This window comes from Balearica regulorum, chromosome 8 (genome assembly GCF_011004875.1).
Source record: "Balearica regulorum gibbericeps isolate bBalReg1 chromosome 8, bBalReg1.pri, whole genome shotgun sequence".
NCBI lineage: Eukaryota > Metazoa > Chordata > Aves > Gruiformes > Gruidae > Balearica > Balearica regulorum.
Window position 1 is genome coordinate 19079495 of NC_046191.1, and position 11982 is coordinate 19091476.

Genomic DNA, 11982 nt, shown 5'->3' on the forward strand with positions numbered 1-11982 from the left:
TACCAAAGCAGTTCAGAGTTTCATTAGAATGTATTCAGAGAATTAGTAGCAAAAAAAATTGTGGTCTGAAAGCATTAGCACATATAACAAGCAAAATGCACAGTTGCAAAAAGCAAATGTTTGAAGATCAAAAGGCTCACAGGGAAGTCTGTATCAAAAACACATGAAGAATTTGTTTGGGGAAAAACAGCTAGGGCTGACACCCAGGACCAAGCTAAATTAAGAAAAAAAATCTGATCTACTAGCTAACTAAGTCAGGCCTACAGCCCTTTTACCAGGCTTTCCAAAAAATCTCACACCAGTTCTTCCTTAAATTGTCAGCATCATGTAGACTCCTGGACCTAGACATGAAGGCATTTAGTGAGAGTTCATTTCCCTTTCCCTAAATAGGGCAGAGTAACAGGATTTTCAGATTTCATCATTTCACCTATGTTAATTTCAAAGTTTATATTCAGTGACAGAGGATTTCATACAGTTATTCTCTGACAAGCAACTTAAGGCCTTCCAGAAAACAGGTTATTGGAATTTGAAAATGAGAAAGCCTTTCCAGGAACAACACACCAACATTCCTATCAACATGTACACAGTGCTGCTATACCTGCCCTTCCAATTCTTTACCATTCTCCTAACAAAGAGGGAAAATCCCCGCTATGTGTCATAAGCTTTTCAACTCTCTATACACCATTACATCTAACAGGGTGGTTGTACTTAGCCGTCACTAAACCACATACTACTGGTACTTCCAACTTTTCCACTGACAACCCCTGCAGTAAGAAATCCATGTCACACTCCTAAGACGCTACATACACATAGTACAGAAATGAATCCTACTGACTCCCAAGCAATATGTACCTCTTTCCTTGGACAACATGAAGGAAAGAGCTAAAGATTTCACTCTAGCCCCTTCAGAGAAACTGGGGCTTCCCAATTAAAAACCACAGAGCTATCAAGTTGTTGAAATTAGTCCCTTCTGCCTTTAATTATACCAATGAGAATAAATTCAGTATGAATGATGGCAGATACTTTCACTGGCTATCACCAACTCCAGGAAGCACAGGAAAATCTGGATGAGCATTTGTTTTAATACCTCCCTGCTTTAGAGATGTGATTTTGCTTAACACAGCATTCTGGAAAGACTCAAGAAATCCAGTTATTAATCTTTGTTTTTTGGAGAATCTCTTCAAGGCTTTCCTAAACAAATGTTTCTTTTAAAAACCGGTTATTATTTATCCTGTGATATTTCTGCAGGACTGCAGCACTGTCTCCCTTTTGGCTACAACAATGATGCTCTGCAGTTATGAGGTGCCCTTCCCTTTGCTACTCTGCATTATTGTGGCAAAGAGATCAGAGTCATGTGCTCAGCTGTCCGTAGAAGCAATAAGGACAGCCAGATACACCACAGTGCCCGACCCAAAATCTTTGATCTATCACTGTGACCTAGCTAATGACACAGGAGACAGGACTTTTGCCTTTGCCATCATCCCCTCACTAAGTGTATAACGCCTATGCTACTTCCACTCTGTTCCGCCTTACCTTACCGCTGGAACAGTCACACTTGTAGAGCTGCCCTACCTGGTGCCCTCCTGTGCCACGCAGTGTATGGCAGGCAGCGGCCACCCAGACAGCTTGAGCCCAGACTGCTCCGCAAGTCCCAGTACTTACCAGACCTGTGCAAGCTTTCCATCCCTTCAGCTCACCAGCTCAGGCTGGAAGCCCCCACTTAACAACATGCTTTGCTCAGCTCACCTCAGCCAGAATTTCAACTCTGCAAAGAGAATTGCTTTCCTTTTTATTCCCAGCATTTTTCAGATGCTGGAAGTCAAGTTACATTTCAAGAGCATAAAAGGTAACCTATATTGCCTAGAGAGCATGCCAAATCATCAGAAGCACCATCAGGATGATCAAGCCATTATTAATTATTATTAATGTGCGATCAAAACCAGAGTCAACTCATTTTGAAAACTGTGCTGTTTTTCTCCCCAGAGGGGTCTCTCCTCAAGATCCTGCCAATTCATCAGAATTTGAACACAAATGCTGCTCCCGACCCCCTCCCTGGGACACCAACACTTTGCACTCCAGGTCTGCAGACAGGCAGGCAGGGATACACCTTCTTGACCCTTTGTGGGAGGACACAGGGAACTTAGCAGGCATCATCCAGCTCCAAACCTGGTACATTCATTCAGGCTCCAAGCCATGTTAACAGCTACAATGGACCAAGAGCTCAGGAAGAGTTCGTTTGCATCTGTCTGCCTAAGACCACATAGAAACCTCCTAAATAAATGTGTGAATTTTGAGTTTGAAAATATTGATCTTGAAAAAGATAAGGGGGACAAGACTTAACTACTAAAAACTTTCTACTCTGCTGCAGTTTCCAGTGAGGAAGACTGAACTACCAGCAATTCTCATCCAACTGGTCAGTCATCTGGCAAGGCACAGACCTGTCTGCTACATACTGCAAGGATAATAAATATTTATATTGGTATTATACACACATATATATGATGTGCAGTTTACAAATGCCAAATAAAATACATAAAATTCAGCATTAAAAACTTTATATTTAGTATCTTTAATTAGCTGCTCACTACAGTGCTTTATTACTAAGAGGAATACTGCAGTGGAGCAGCATATGAAATATTTTAAGTGATGCTAGCTGAAGGTAAACCACAGCATCCCACATTACATACAGTTATATAAATCCCTTTCCCCAAGAATCTCAAGGTATTGTGCAGCACCTTATAGTAAGTCCAAAACTGTTACCACCATGTTTTTGCATTTGCCAGTAGACAATATTTATTTTTCTAAAACAGTCTATCTAGATTTCTTTAAAAAAAGGTATTTCACTGTACACATTGAATTAGCTTAATACCTATATTCTGCAAATCCCTGAGGAGAATCTGTATTAAAGTTCTTGATTACTCAAAATACTGTCTCAACTCTTCTTATCATGACAAAGTAAAAATAACTGCAAGCCTTACACAAACACTACTGTATGTATTATATGCTTTCTACTCTTTCCTCTCTTCCTGAAAAAGAGAAAGAAATGGGAACTTCCAGAATACAGGAAGTAATCCTCATACTATTCTACATACAAAAAGTCTTACATAATTGGAGCTGAAATTACATATGTGGTTTTCAAGCCAGTCATACAGCATTCTAGGGACCCAGTCTCATGCTTGCCTCAAAAAAATTAATAGCATTCTAATATCTGAAAAATAAATTAAACTGACTCAGTCAATGCCATACGCAGGAGAGGTAGCTGGTGAATCAGCCTGTTATCGTGCTTCCTGGCAAGCTAAAATCCTCATTTAGGGCTCAAACATGGTTTCACTACAAGGTCCATCTAGATCTTTTACACTACAAATTTCTGCTGAAGTCTGAGGAAAAAAGTCCTGATTCACTTTCATATTCCTGATTTTTCTTGTAATATCACCTAACAATAGTTAGGAATATCATGGCTAGCATTCACCAGCTTCCGTTTCACTTGATATTCATTAGATCTCCAGGTCTTTCTGATACAAAGAATAAGCAGTCCAACATTTTATACTGTGCAAATCTTAAGCTATCAGAAAGCTTTCTGTAGTATCATTTAGTAAACATACATTCTTTAAAAGGCATCTTCAGATTCTCACATGTTGGGGTTTTGGTGGTCCCAGAACATCTGGAAGAAGGAACTTGAAGCTGCAAGTTCACATACACAACATAATCTAATACATAAGGTGTTTTAAGGAGGTACTTCATTAGAAATGTTGTAGTGATCCACTAAAGGTTGAAACCATTGCTCAAAGTCATATGAATAACATTTCAGTCACTCACCAAATTGCACTGAATTCTATTTATTTCCAAGAACAATTCCAGGTTTTTAATTACCTCTGAAGTCTGGTGGGCTTCAATCTGTCAAGCATTGTCCCAGTATTCTAGCTGAGAAGACAAACCACGGTGCTTTTGCAGACACTATCTCCTGTCCATCTAAAGATCATAGAAGATGATCCTTTTTCCAACCAGTTTCAAATCTGGCACAGGAATGTAACAATCTTCAGGAAACCATATAGAGACCTTCTTTCAAGGGGAAAAAAATAGATAACAGTGCTTTTGCACAAAAGATGGCTGAGAGCTCCTTAGAGCTGCAAGAGAAAATAGTGAAGGATGACAGTAAAAACCTTTAACAGGGAACTTCCTTTGTTTCTTTGTTCTCTTAGACCTCAGTTTGGAAAACATCTTTGTATTTGAGCAGCCAAGTTACACATGCATATACTTGAAGGACCATCCCCTTGGCTAACAAAACAGAGGGAAGAGTCAGATTAATCAGCTAAAATAAGATACAGCACCTGCAAAGTTAGTTTGCTTATACACTAAGTAGGAAGATTTTTTTTTTCTTTTCAATAAAATGCAACTCAATCATTTCACTGGAGTTCAAGTAAGTATCACTAGGCATTTACAAAAATAACACACACTGAAGGACACATGTGTTTATCATTAAAGTTCCTTTCTACAAATTTTACTTTCCTACTCATTCCCTGAAGCCTAACTTCCTTAATAGTCCTTTTAGCCAACTTCCTCCTGGAAAGGAGCCAAAACTAGCACCTAAACTACACACTAGGGCAAAAATAAACAAACACAAGTACATAAATGCAGTTAAATTTACTAAAAGCCTTAGGTCCATATTTTGGAAGTGAGAAACAACTAAGTCATGTTTTTAAATGTTCACTGAGTCTTAATTAAAAATCAATGTTTTTAACACAACTCTTTATTAATAAAGTATACAAAATTTGCAAGTAATTAAATTAGTAAGTTTAAAAGGATCCAATATCTGACAACATGAAAATACACCATTCTATGCAACATTTGTTTTTATGTGCTAGCACAGCCCAAGTATTTTCTAGGTGCAATTCTCCTTGTTTATAGAGATTAGATAAACTGCTGCCACAATCTACAGGCTAGAACCAAAATGCTGCTCTCCTGTTTACCAAGTTGTGCATGGTTCCCTTTCCAGAGGGATGTATGAAACAAGACTTCATAGAGAAACCAAAGAACATAAGCATGACCTTAAGGACTATGGTAACACTCGAAAATTTATTAATTACTTACTAGAATTTTAAACAAATTGGGTGACAGGGGTTGGCAAGACCCTACCTTCTGGATATTACTCTTTCCTTCAAGCAATCAGCTAAAAGGTCAATTTTCTATCAATTACACTCAAATCCAAAAGACTAAACCAGTTTCTAAGTGACTGGTAATCAGCTTTACTTGTGAGCTACAAGTTTATTGCAACCTGCAGCTGCTGACAGAGAACAAGAAATAAAAGGTAAAAGCTTTAGAAGTGTGAACAGTAACCAATTTAGTAACTTCCATTTAGGAAAGTTGCCTAAGCTATTCAGTAAACACAGCAGATTTAAACACATGTGCATACATTAATAATCAATTCCTTTAATACAATCCATGCCAACATCTGTGGTCTTACAGTAATATTTAATTTTACCCACCAATTTACTCAGTATATCCATGACTCGTCTTCACAAGCACTTACAGTGTAACCCGAAGCACACGTATGCTTGTGGCTACAGAAGGGTCTTCCTCCATGCTACTGACATCTGTAACAGTGCTCCTGCAGCCTCTCCTGAGCATAGGACTTCGAGAAATCTAGTTTTCCTCTGTTATTGACTAAAGAAAAGGGAGGTAGCTCTTCATAGAAATGACATATCTACTCACCATCAAATGAAATCAGTTATTTTCTGATTAGTTAACCACTGATTTCTACACTTTCATTTGGGAAATAACAGCCTATTTACTTCTTTCAAAAAAGCTTACTAATGGGGGAAAAAAAGCAAGGAAGATCAATGAAACATGGGTGATTTTTAGTGTCAGTCTGACACAAAAAAAGATAATGTAAAAATCCCAAGCCCATTCTATCGTGGTCTGTAAGCACCTTATTATGGAATTGTAACTTGCCTTTGTCATTTTGTCTTTAGAAAGACTGATCACAATCCTTTCTCCAAAGGGCTAAGAAATGCTTACTAAAGCTTCCGCCAAATTCATAAAGTTCCACCACTAATGCATTCCAAGGCAAAAAAGTTACTTTGCTTAATGAACATTGTTTTTTAGCTCTGCTGTTTTAGAGAGCACAGAAGTTGGAATTTCTTTTTTCTATGCCTGAAAGTAGTTCACTGTTTGAACTATACATAATCAAGAAGAATACCTAAAAAATGAGAGATGTACAACTACTTCTATACAATGTCACTCTGTGATGATCATCTATAGTGATGTTGACAGTACACGTCCAAAATCTTCGGTTTGGGCTAGCTACTAGTTTTTGACACTCATTAAGTGACATTCAATAATTTACCCTTCTATAACAAAAACAACAGTAAGCTCTTCTAACATCCTCTTAGTTACAAGCGCATGGTCAATTTGTGGCAACAAGAACTCACTACTGAAACACCAGCCCCGACTGCCAGTTTGATGAAACCAAAGTAAAAAAATACATAGTTAATGCAATATAAGATAATGGTGAGTCAGAGTTCTGTATCATCACAATATAATTATAATTTAATTTAAAAAAAGATCAAGAACATGTTATGATGTCAAACAGGCATTTAATGCTATGCTAAGAATCACTAAGACTTAGCCATGACAATAGGGCATAAGAAAACTCAGGAGTTTGAGAAGTTCAATAGCTTACCACGTAACAGAACATATTATAACAACCTATTACCAAAACATTAATCCTTTAAGAAAACAACCCAAACTTAAACTGTAGAAATAAAAATAAATCAGAGGTTACTTGCAAAACAATACAGATCAGACAAGATGACAGGTTTTGGTAACAAACCCCATCAGAAGCAGGTAACATTTGTTCAGACAAAAGAAAATAAAGATATTCAGTGGTGGCTTTTGGCTGCTTCCCAAGTTGGAGACTAATATAAAGGTTAAGCGTCCACAGTCATACTATCACAACACCTTACTTTTCATCCAGAATAAAGCCCAACCCTAGCATTGTACTTCAACCCCAAGTATACAACTGCCTCACTGGGACTCTGAGAGGTTACTTTTACAGACAGTTAACAAAGTTCACAGTTATGCAGCCTCAAATAACAGAGACCACAGCATGATCCCCCTGTCAGCATGACCAAAAGGAGATCCCCTTCTTCATTGCCTGAATCCTACAGCAGGCTCAACACTTCCTAGGCCTTCCCCTAAACACCACAGCTAACTGAATAGTTTTCAGAGTTCACAGGAAGGTAAACAACATTAAGAGTAATTAAGGAAAAGCTACAATTCACTAAATTACTTCTGCTGCTACCTTGTGAGAATATAGTTTCTGTGTACATGCATAAACCAAAATCACAACTGCATACAAAATGAGCAAAGCAAGACAAGAGCTCCTGCACTATTGCAAACCCACTACCCATTTATTCCAATCACCACTTGTCAGAGAAGGAAAGGACGCATCTCAACTAGACACACCTAAGAAGACAAGACCACAGTGAAAGCAAGACAGTATTCCCAATTTAAAGGGATCAATAACTTACCAACAGATGATGTTGGTGTTACGAGGCTTTAATTCAGCATGCTATCTACAAATTTAAGTAACATATTCAAGAGCCTCAGAGAATATACCTAACAACTCAAAATTACATACTCCTATAACATTCATTATTTGCCTTTTTTTAAAAATAACTATTTTAATTGGGTCTTGGGGGAAAAAAGTGAATTAAGAGTATGTAATCAAGGCAAATATAGGTTGAGTAAACAACATTCATGAAGTCAGGATTTGTTTTCTTTATTCTTCTTCTTCTCAGGCTACCAGAAAAGGGTTTTTTTCTTTTAAACTATGCATTTGACACTTAAAATGATACCTAAAATATTAATTTCTACTATGTACCTTCCTTAAGCATTAGAAATTTATTTATTCTTTCTACAAGTTAAGAAAACATACCAGAAGAGTAAGAAAATGTAAACATAATACTAAGTATGCATACTCCAACTGAGCTGTTTTCCCCCTTCTAAATCATTATATTAGAACCTTGAATTAGGAAGGTAAACAATTTTGTTTTCAAAAATTCACTGACAAAGCATTTTTCTTCCCATTTTTATTACTTCTCCATTTATTATCAAACCTACCCAGAGAACAAACAGTAACTGTTTCAGCACGTCACTTTCCCCACCCCTTTTCTTGAAAACTTCGAAAGGCCTTTCTCCTATCTCTTCTTTTCCATGAACCCCTTTTCAACTATTCCACTGTCCAACCTGCTTACTTGTTCAAAAGCAAATAAATCCACAGAAGACAAACATATGGAGAGCAATAAAAAAAACCCCAACCAAACCACCACAAAAAATCCAAGCCACCAAGCTGTAGCTCAGGAAGTTCCTAAGTCTCAGCCCGTGGGAGGCTAGGAAGAGATACGGGGGAAGAAGTAGGGCTGTTCTGTTGAAGCTTTCTTCTCCAAACATCTGCTCCTCAGAGGTACTGTTGGGCTGGTGGACATTCAGTGACAATCACTACAGCTGCTCTCATCCCAGTTTATCAAATTCAGGCAATTCTGATGCATAATACTGAGTGCTTTCTTCCTGACCATGCCCCTCTTTCACTGGCTGGCTCTATTTCCTCTCCTAATCCCTACTTGGAAAAGAATTCCTATCTATATACTTCAAAATAAGCCTTAAATCTTTGTAAGTGTAAATATAGAGCTGTACAATCATGATCAAAGCAGAAACTGCACAGTGAAAGAAGTGAAGAGAAATAAACAGGCACATTTATGCAAAACACTTTTTAATACTACCTACCAGAAAAACAAACAAGATCAAGTTACCTTCTTTTAGGCACGTAAATTAAAGCAAATTTAAAAAAGGGAAAAAGTTTTGAATGTTTTGACAAATACTTTTTGAATGTTTTGACAAATACTTTTTGAGATAAGTAAAGCATACTAAATATTGCCAGTTGTCCTCTGTGTGAATCTGCCTCCTTTCTACATCTTCTGTATGTGGTCTTTGAAAAAAAAAAAAAGAAGACAAAAAATTGTCCCAGGCTAACATGAAACACCATGTTTTGAGACAGTGTTAATGCTAGCTCACGCTGGAAATCCAAAATGGTATGCCAACTTCACATTTGCTATAAAATCGCTCTGATTAGCAATGCTGAAAGTTAGCACAAGTTATATAGAACTACAAAAAAAAAAGCAACGCTAGAAATTAAAGCTGGAATACATAATGAGTAGCCAGAACATGAATATCGACTTTTTACCCTTATTATATAATCACATCCACGCAGATGCGGCAGGAGATGCCAGTAAATGAGATCTCCGAAGCAGCGTCTGAAAATTCTCCCTCAAGACGACCCACAGGTTCCCGGTTTAACGTTGCTCCCATAAAACCAGGGCAGAAGTCACCCTCCGCACACAGACCCGCTGAAGTCTCCCGCGGGCCGAGAGCCCCTCCCCGCCGCCAGCCACGGCTGGCACCACAGGGCACTTCCATCACGGAGCTGCCAACTACCCACTCGCGTCCCCGCGGCAGCCGAGCCGCCGCCGCAACCCGAGACGCGGAGGGGCTGAGGCACGCCGGCCCTGCAGCCCCCGAGCCGGCGGCAGGCCCGCGCACCGCGGCCTCCCGTCACCCGCACACCGCGGGTCGCCGGAGGGGAGGGGGCTCTCCCTTCCCGGCAGCGGCGCGACGCCGCCCGCTTCGCCGCTCCACCGCCCACCGCGGCGGGAGGGCCGCGGGCGCTGGGTGGAGGCGGCCGGTGGTGCCCGCGGGGTGCCGACGCCCCCCTACTGCCCGGCCGCGGCCCGACGGGAGGGGACGGGACGGCGCGGCCGGGGTCGCCGCGCCCCACCTAGGCCCGGCCGCGTACCGCCCCCGGCCCCTCAGCGGCGGGGACGCGGGACCGGCCGCGCCTCACCTTGGAATCGTTGCCCGCGGCAGGGAGGTGCGAGCATCGGCGTCGTCCGCCGCCGCCGGCCTCGCCGGAGCTTTCCCCGCCCCCCCCTCCACCCCGGCGGGCTCGCCGCTCTCCGCCGGCCCCGGCAGCCGGGCCACGTCCCTGCCCGCGCCGCGCGCAGGCGCACTCCGCGCGCAGCCGCCGCGAGGGGCAGCCCCGCGCCCCCGCCGCGCCGTCCCGCGCCTTGCCGCGGCCTCCGCCCGGCGCGAGGAGACCCGCGAGCGGGCAAGGGGCGGGGGCAGCGCTGCCTCGCCGCGCGCCCCGCGCGTGGGCGCCGGTAACAGGCCCGGCCGTGCTTCGGGTAGCCGGGCCTGCAGGCGGGGAAAATCGCGGCTCCCCTGTTCACCGGGGGGGTGTCCGGGCTCGGTGCTGTCACTCGTAGTTGGATAGCCGGGTGAGTGGCAAGCTGCCTGTACGAGCGTGCCAGGTCACACGGTGCTCCCCCCTTGCCGGTGCCCCCGTTATGTCATCACTACTGTAACGGCAAAACGCCCCGCAGCCAAAAGCCAAGCCTTGCCCCAAGTTGGGGCCTCTCTGCTAACCCTGCCCTGGCCGTTCACAGTAACGGCCGAGCAATGAACCTGCCGCACGGCCTCAACACGAGGCAAAGATGTGCCGCATCTGCCCCATTAACGGTAGGCTTTTTGGCATAGACAGAGCACCCACCTAGGGATTTCCATAATGCCATCTATATGTTGGAAGTTGCATATAATAACGCATCCTCTGGGAGCACCAAATGGCGCCAGGCTAGATGGGCCCTGCCGTACAAGCATTTGTTAGAGGTGTTTTGGCCAGATGCCGATTGGGTCACAAAAACAGTGGAGAGACTGTCTGCCCGGAGCAGCTCCCCATCTAATAGCGGGCCCGTCTGCCATTGCGCTTCTTCAGTGAAGAATAGAGACGCCTAGACAAAACTGTACAGAAGGTTTCATTTGTAAGGATTCTAATAAAAGCATAATTAAAAAAAAACAACCAAACAAACAACACTACCATGACACATACACTATTCTACATACTGCTTCATAGCCAAATAATATATTCTTAAGAAAAAAACCCTAAGCAGCAATAGACTATATATAGGCCTCCAGCATAACTTTTTTTGCTGCTAAAAGGCTATAAGCTGTTGCAAATGACAGCAGAAAAAGTACAGTTGCCACAAATGACCACACAGGTGAGTCCAGTGACAGCCAACAGCCTTGGGCCCGCTGCAGACGGCCGGGGAGAGGGGCCCTGCTACAGGAGCAGTTTCATCACTCCAAGAGACTCCCTCCAAATACAAGACACCACTCTAAAAGACCTGTGTGATACTTCGCTCTCCAGAACGTACCCAAGTAAAAACACCACATGCAATGTAACAGAAACTGAGAAATAGCACCAAAAAAACCCCATAAAGGTACTTTTTCCCCACCAATAAATGTTATCAGTAGAAAACATTTTATTAAAGCATTAAAAAAAAATGTTAGCTTTTACCTCGACAATTTCAGTACCTCTATGAATAGCAGCCATCCTTTCAACAAACATTGTCACTGGGAGGAACAGGAGGGGTTTGCCCTGAATTTGTAGGGGATTCAGGGGTGGGGCTAATCAGCTCAGCTGGAGCCTCCCTGTTTTGCCGGGTAACAACAGGCAAGAAAGCATGTGGAGCTGTGACAGGGTAACGGGGTAATTTTTGTGATGGTGAGCTATTTTAGGGGCAAAAAGTCTTCTTACAGAGATGAACAAGAAATCGATTTTATTTTTTTCTTGTGTAACAGCAAGACTAGTGGAGTCTTGCTTATGGTACCATTGACTGTGAGGTATTTCTCATTGAAGTAATTGCCCAGCAGTTGCCAGCAGATCCTTATTGGAGAGCATGTGTTTATATGCTAGAGAGTAGCTAAGACAATATGCTCCCCTAGAGTTACTTTACCTAAAAATTGAAAAGTATGTAGAATTCTGAACTTTCTAACGTTCAGACATAGATAGTTAAATAATTTCTGAAGCTAGCAGATACACCTGCCTGTTAGGAACCATGCTGGTACTTGCCTGATGTAGGAAACTTTTTT

The 11982-nt window shown here is 42.1% G+C and overlaps 1 protein-coding gene across 1 annotated transcript in view; it reads right to left on the reverse strand.

Annotated features, from left to right (window-relative positions):
* EVI5 (ecotropic viral integration site 5) overlaps positions 1–10064 on the reverse strand; it is an 82780-nt gene extending 72716 nt beyond the window's left edge. The window contains exon 1 of the mRNA XM_075759928.1: positions 9899–10064. The gene's annotated coding sequence lies outside the window, so the exon portion shown is untranslated. The remainder of the gene's footprint in view (positions 1–9898) is intronic.
* Positions 10065–11982: the final 1918 nt, after the last annotated feature.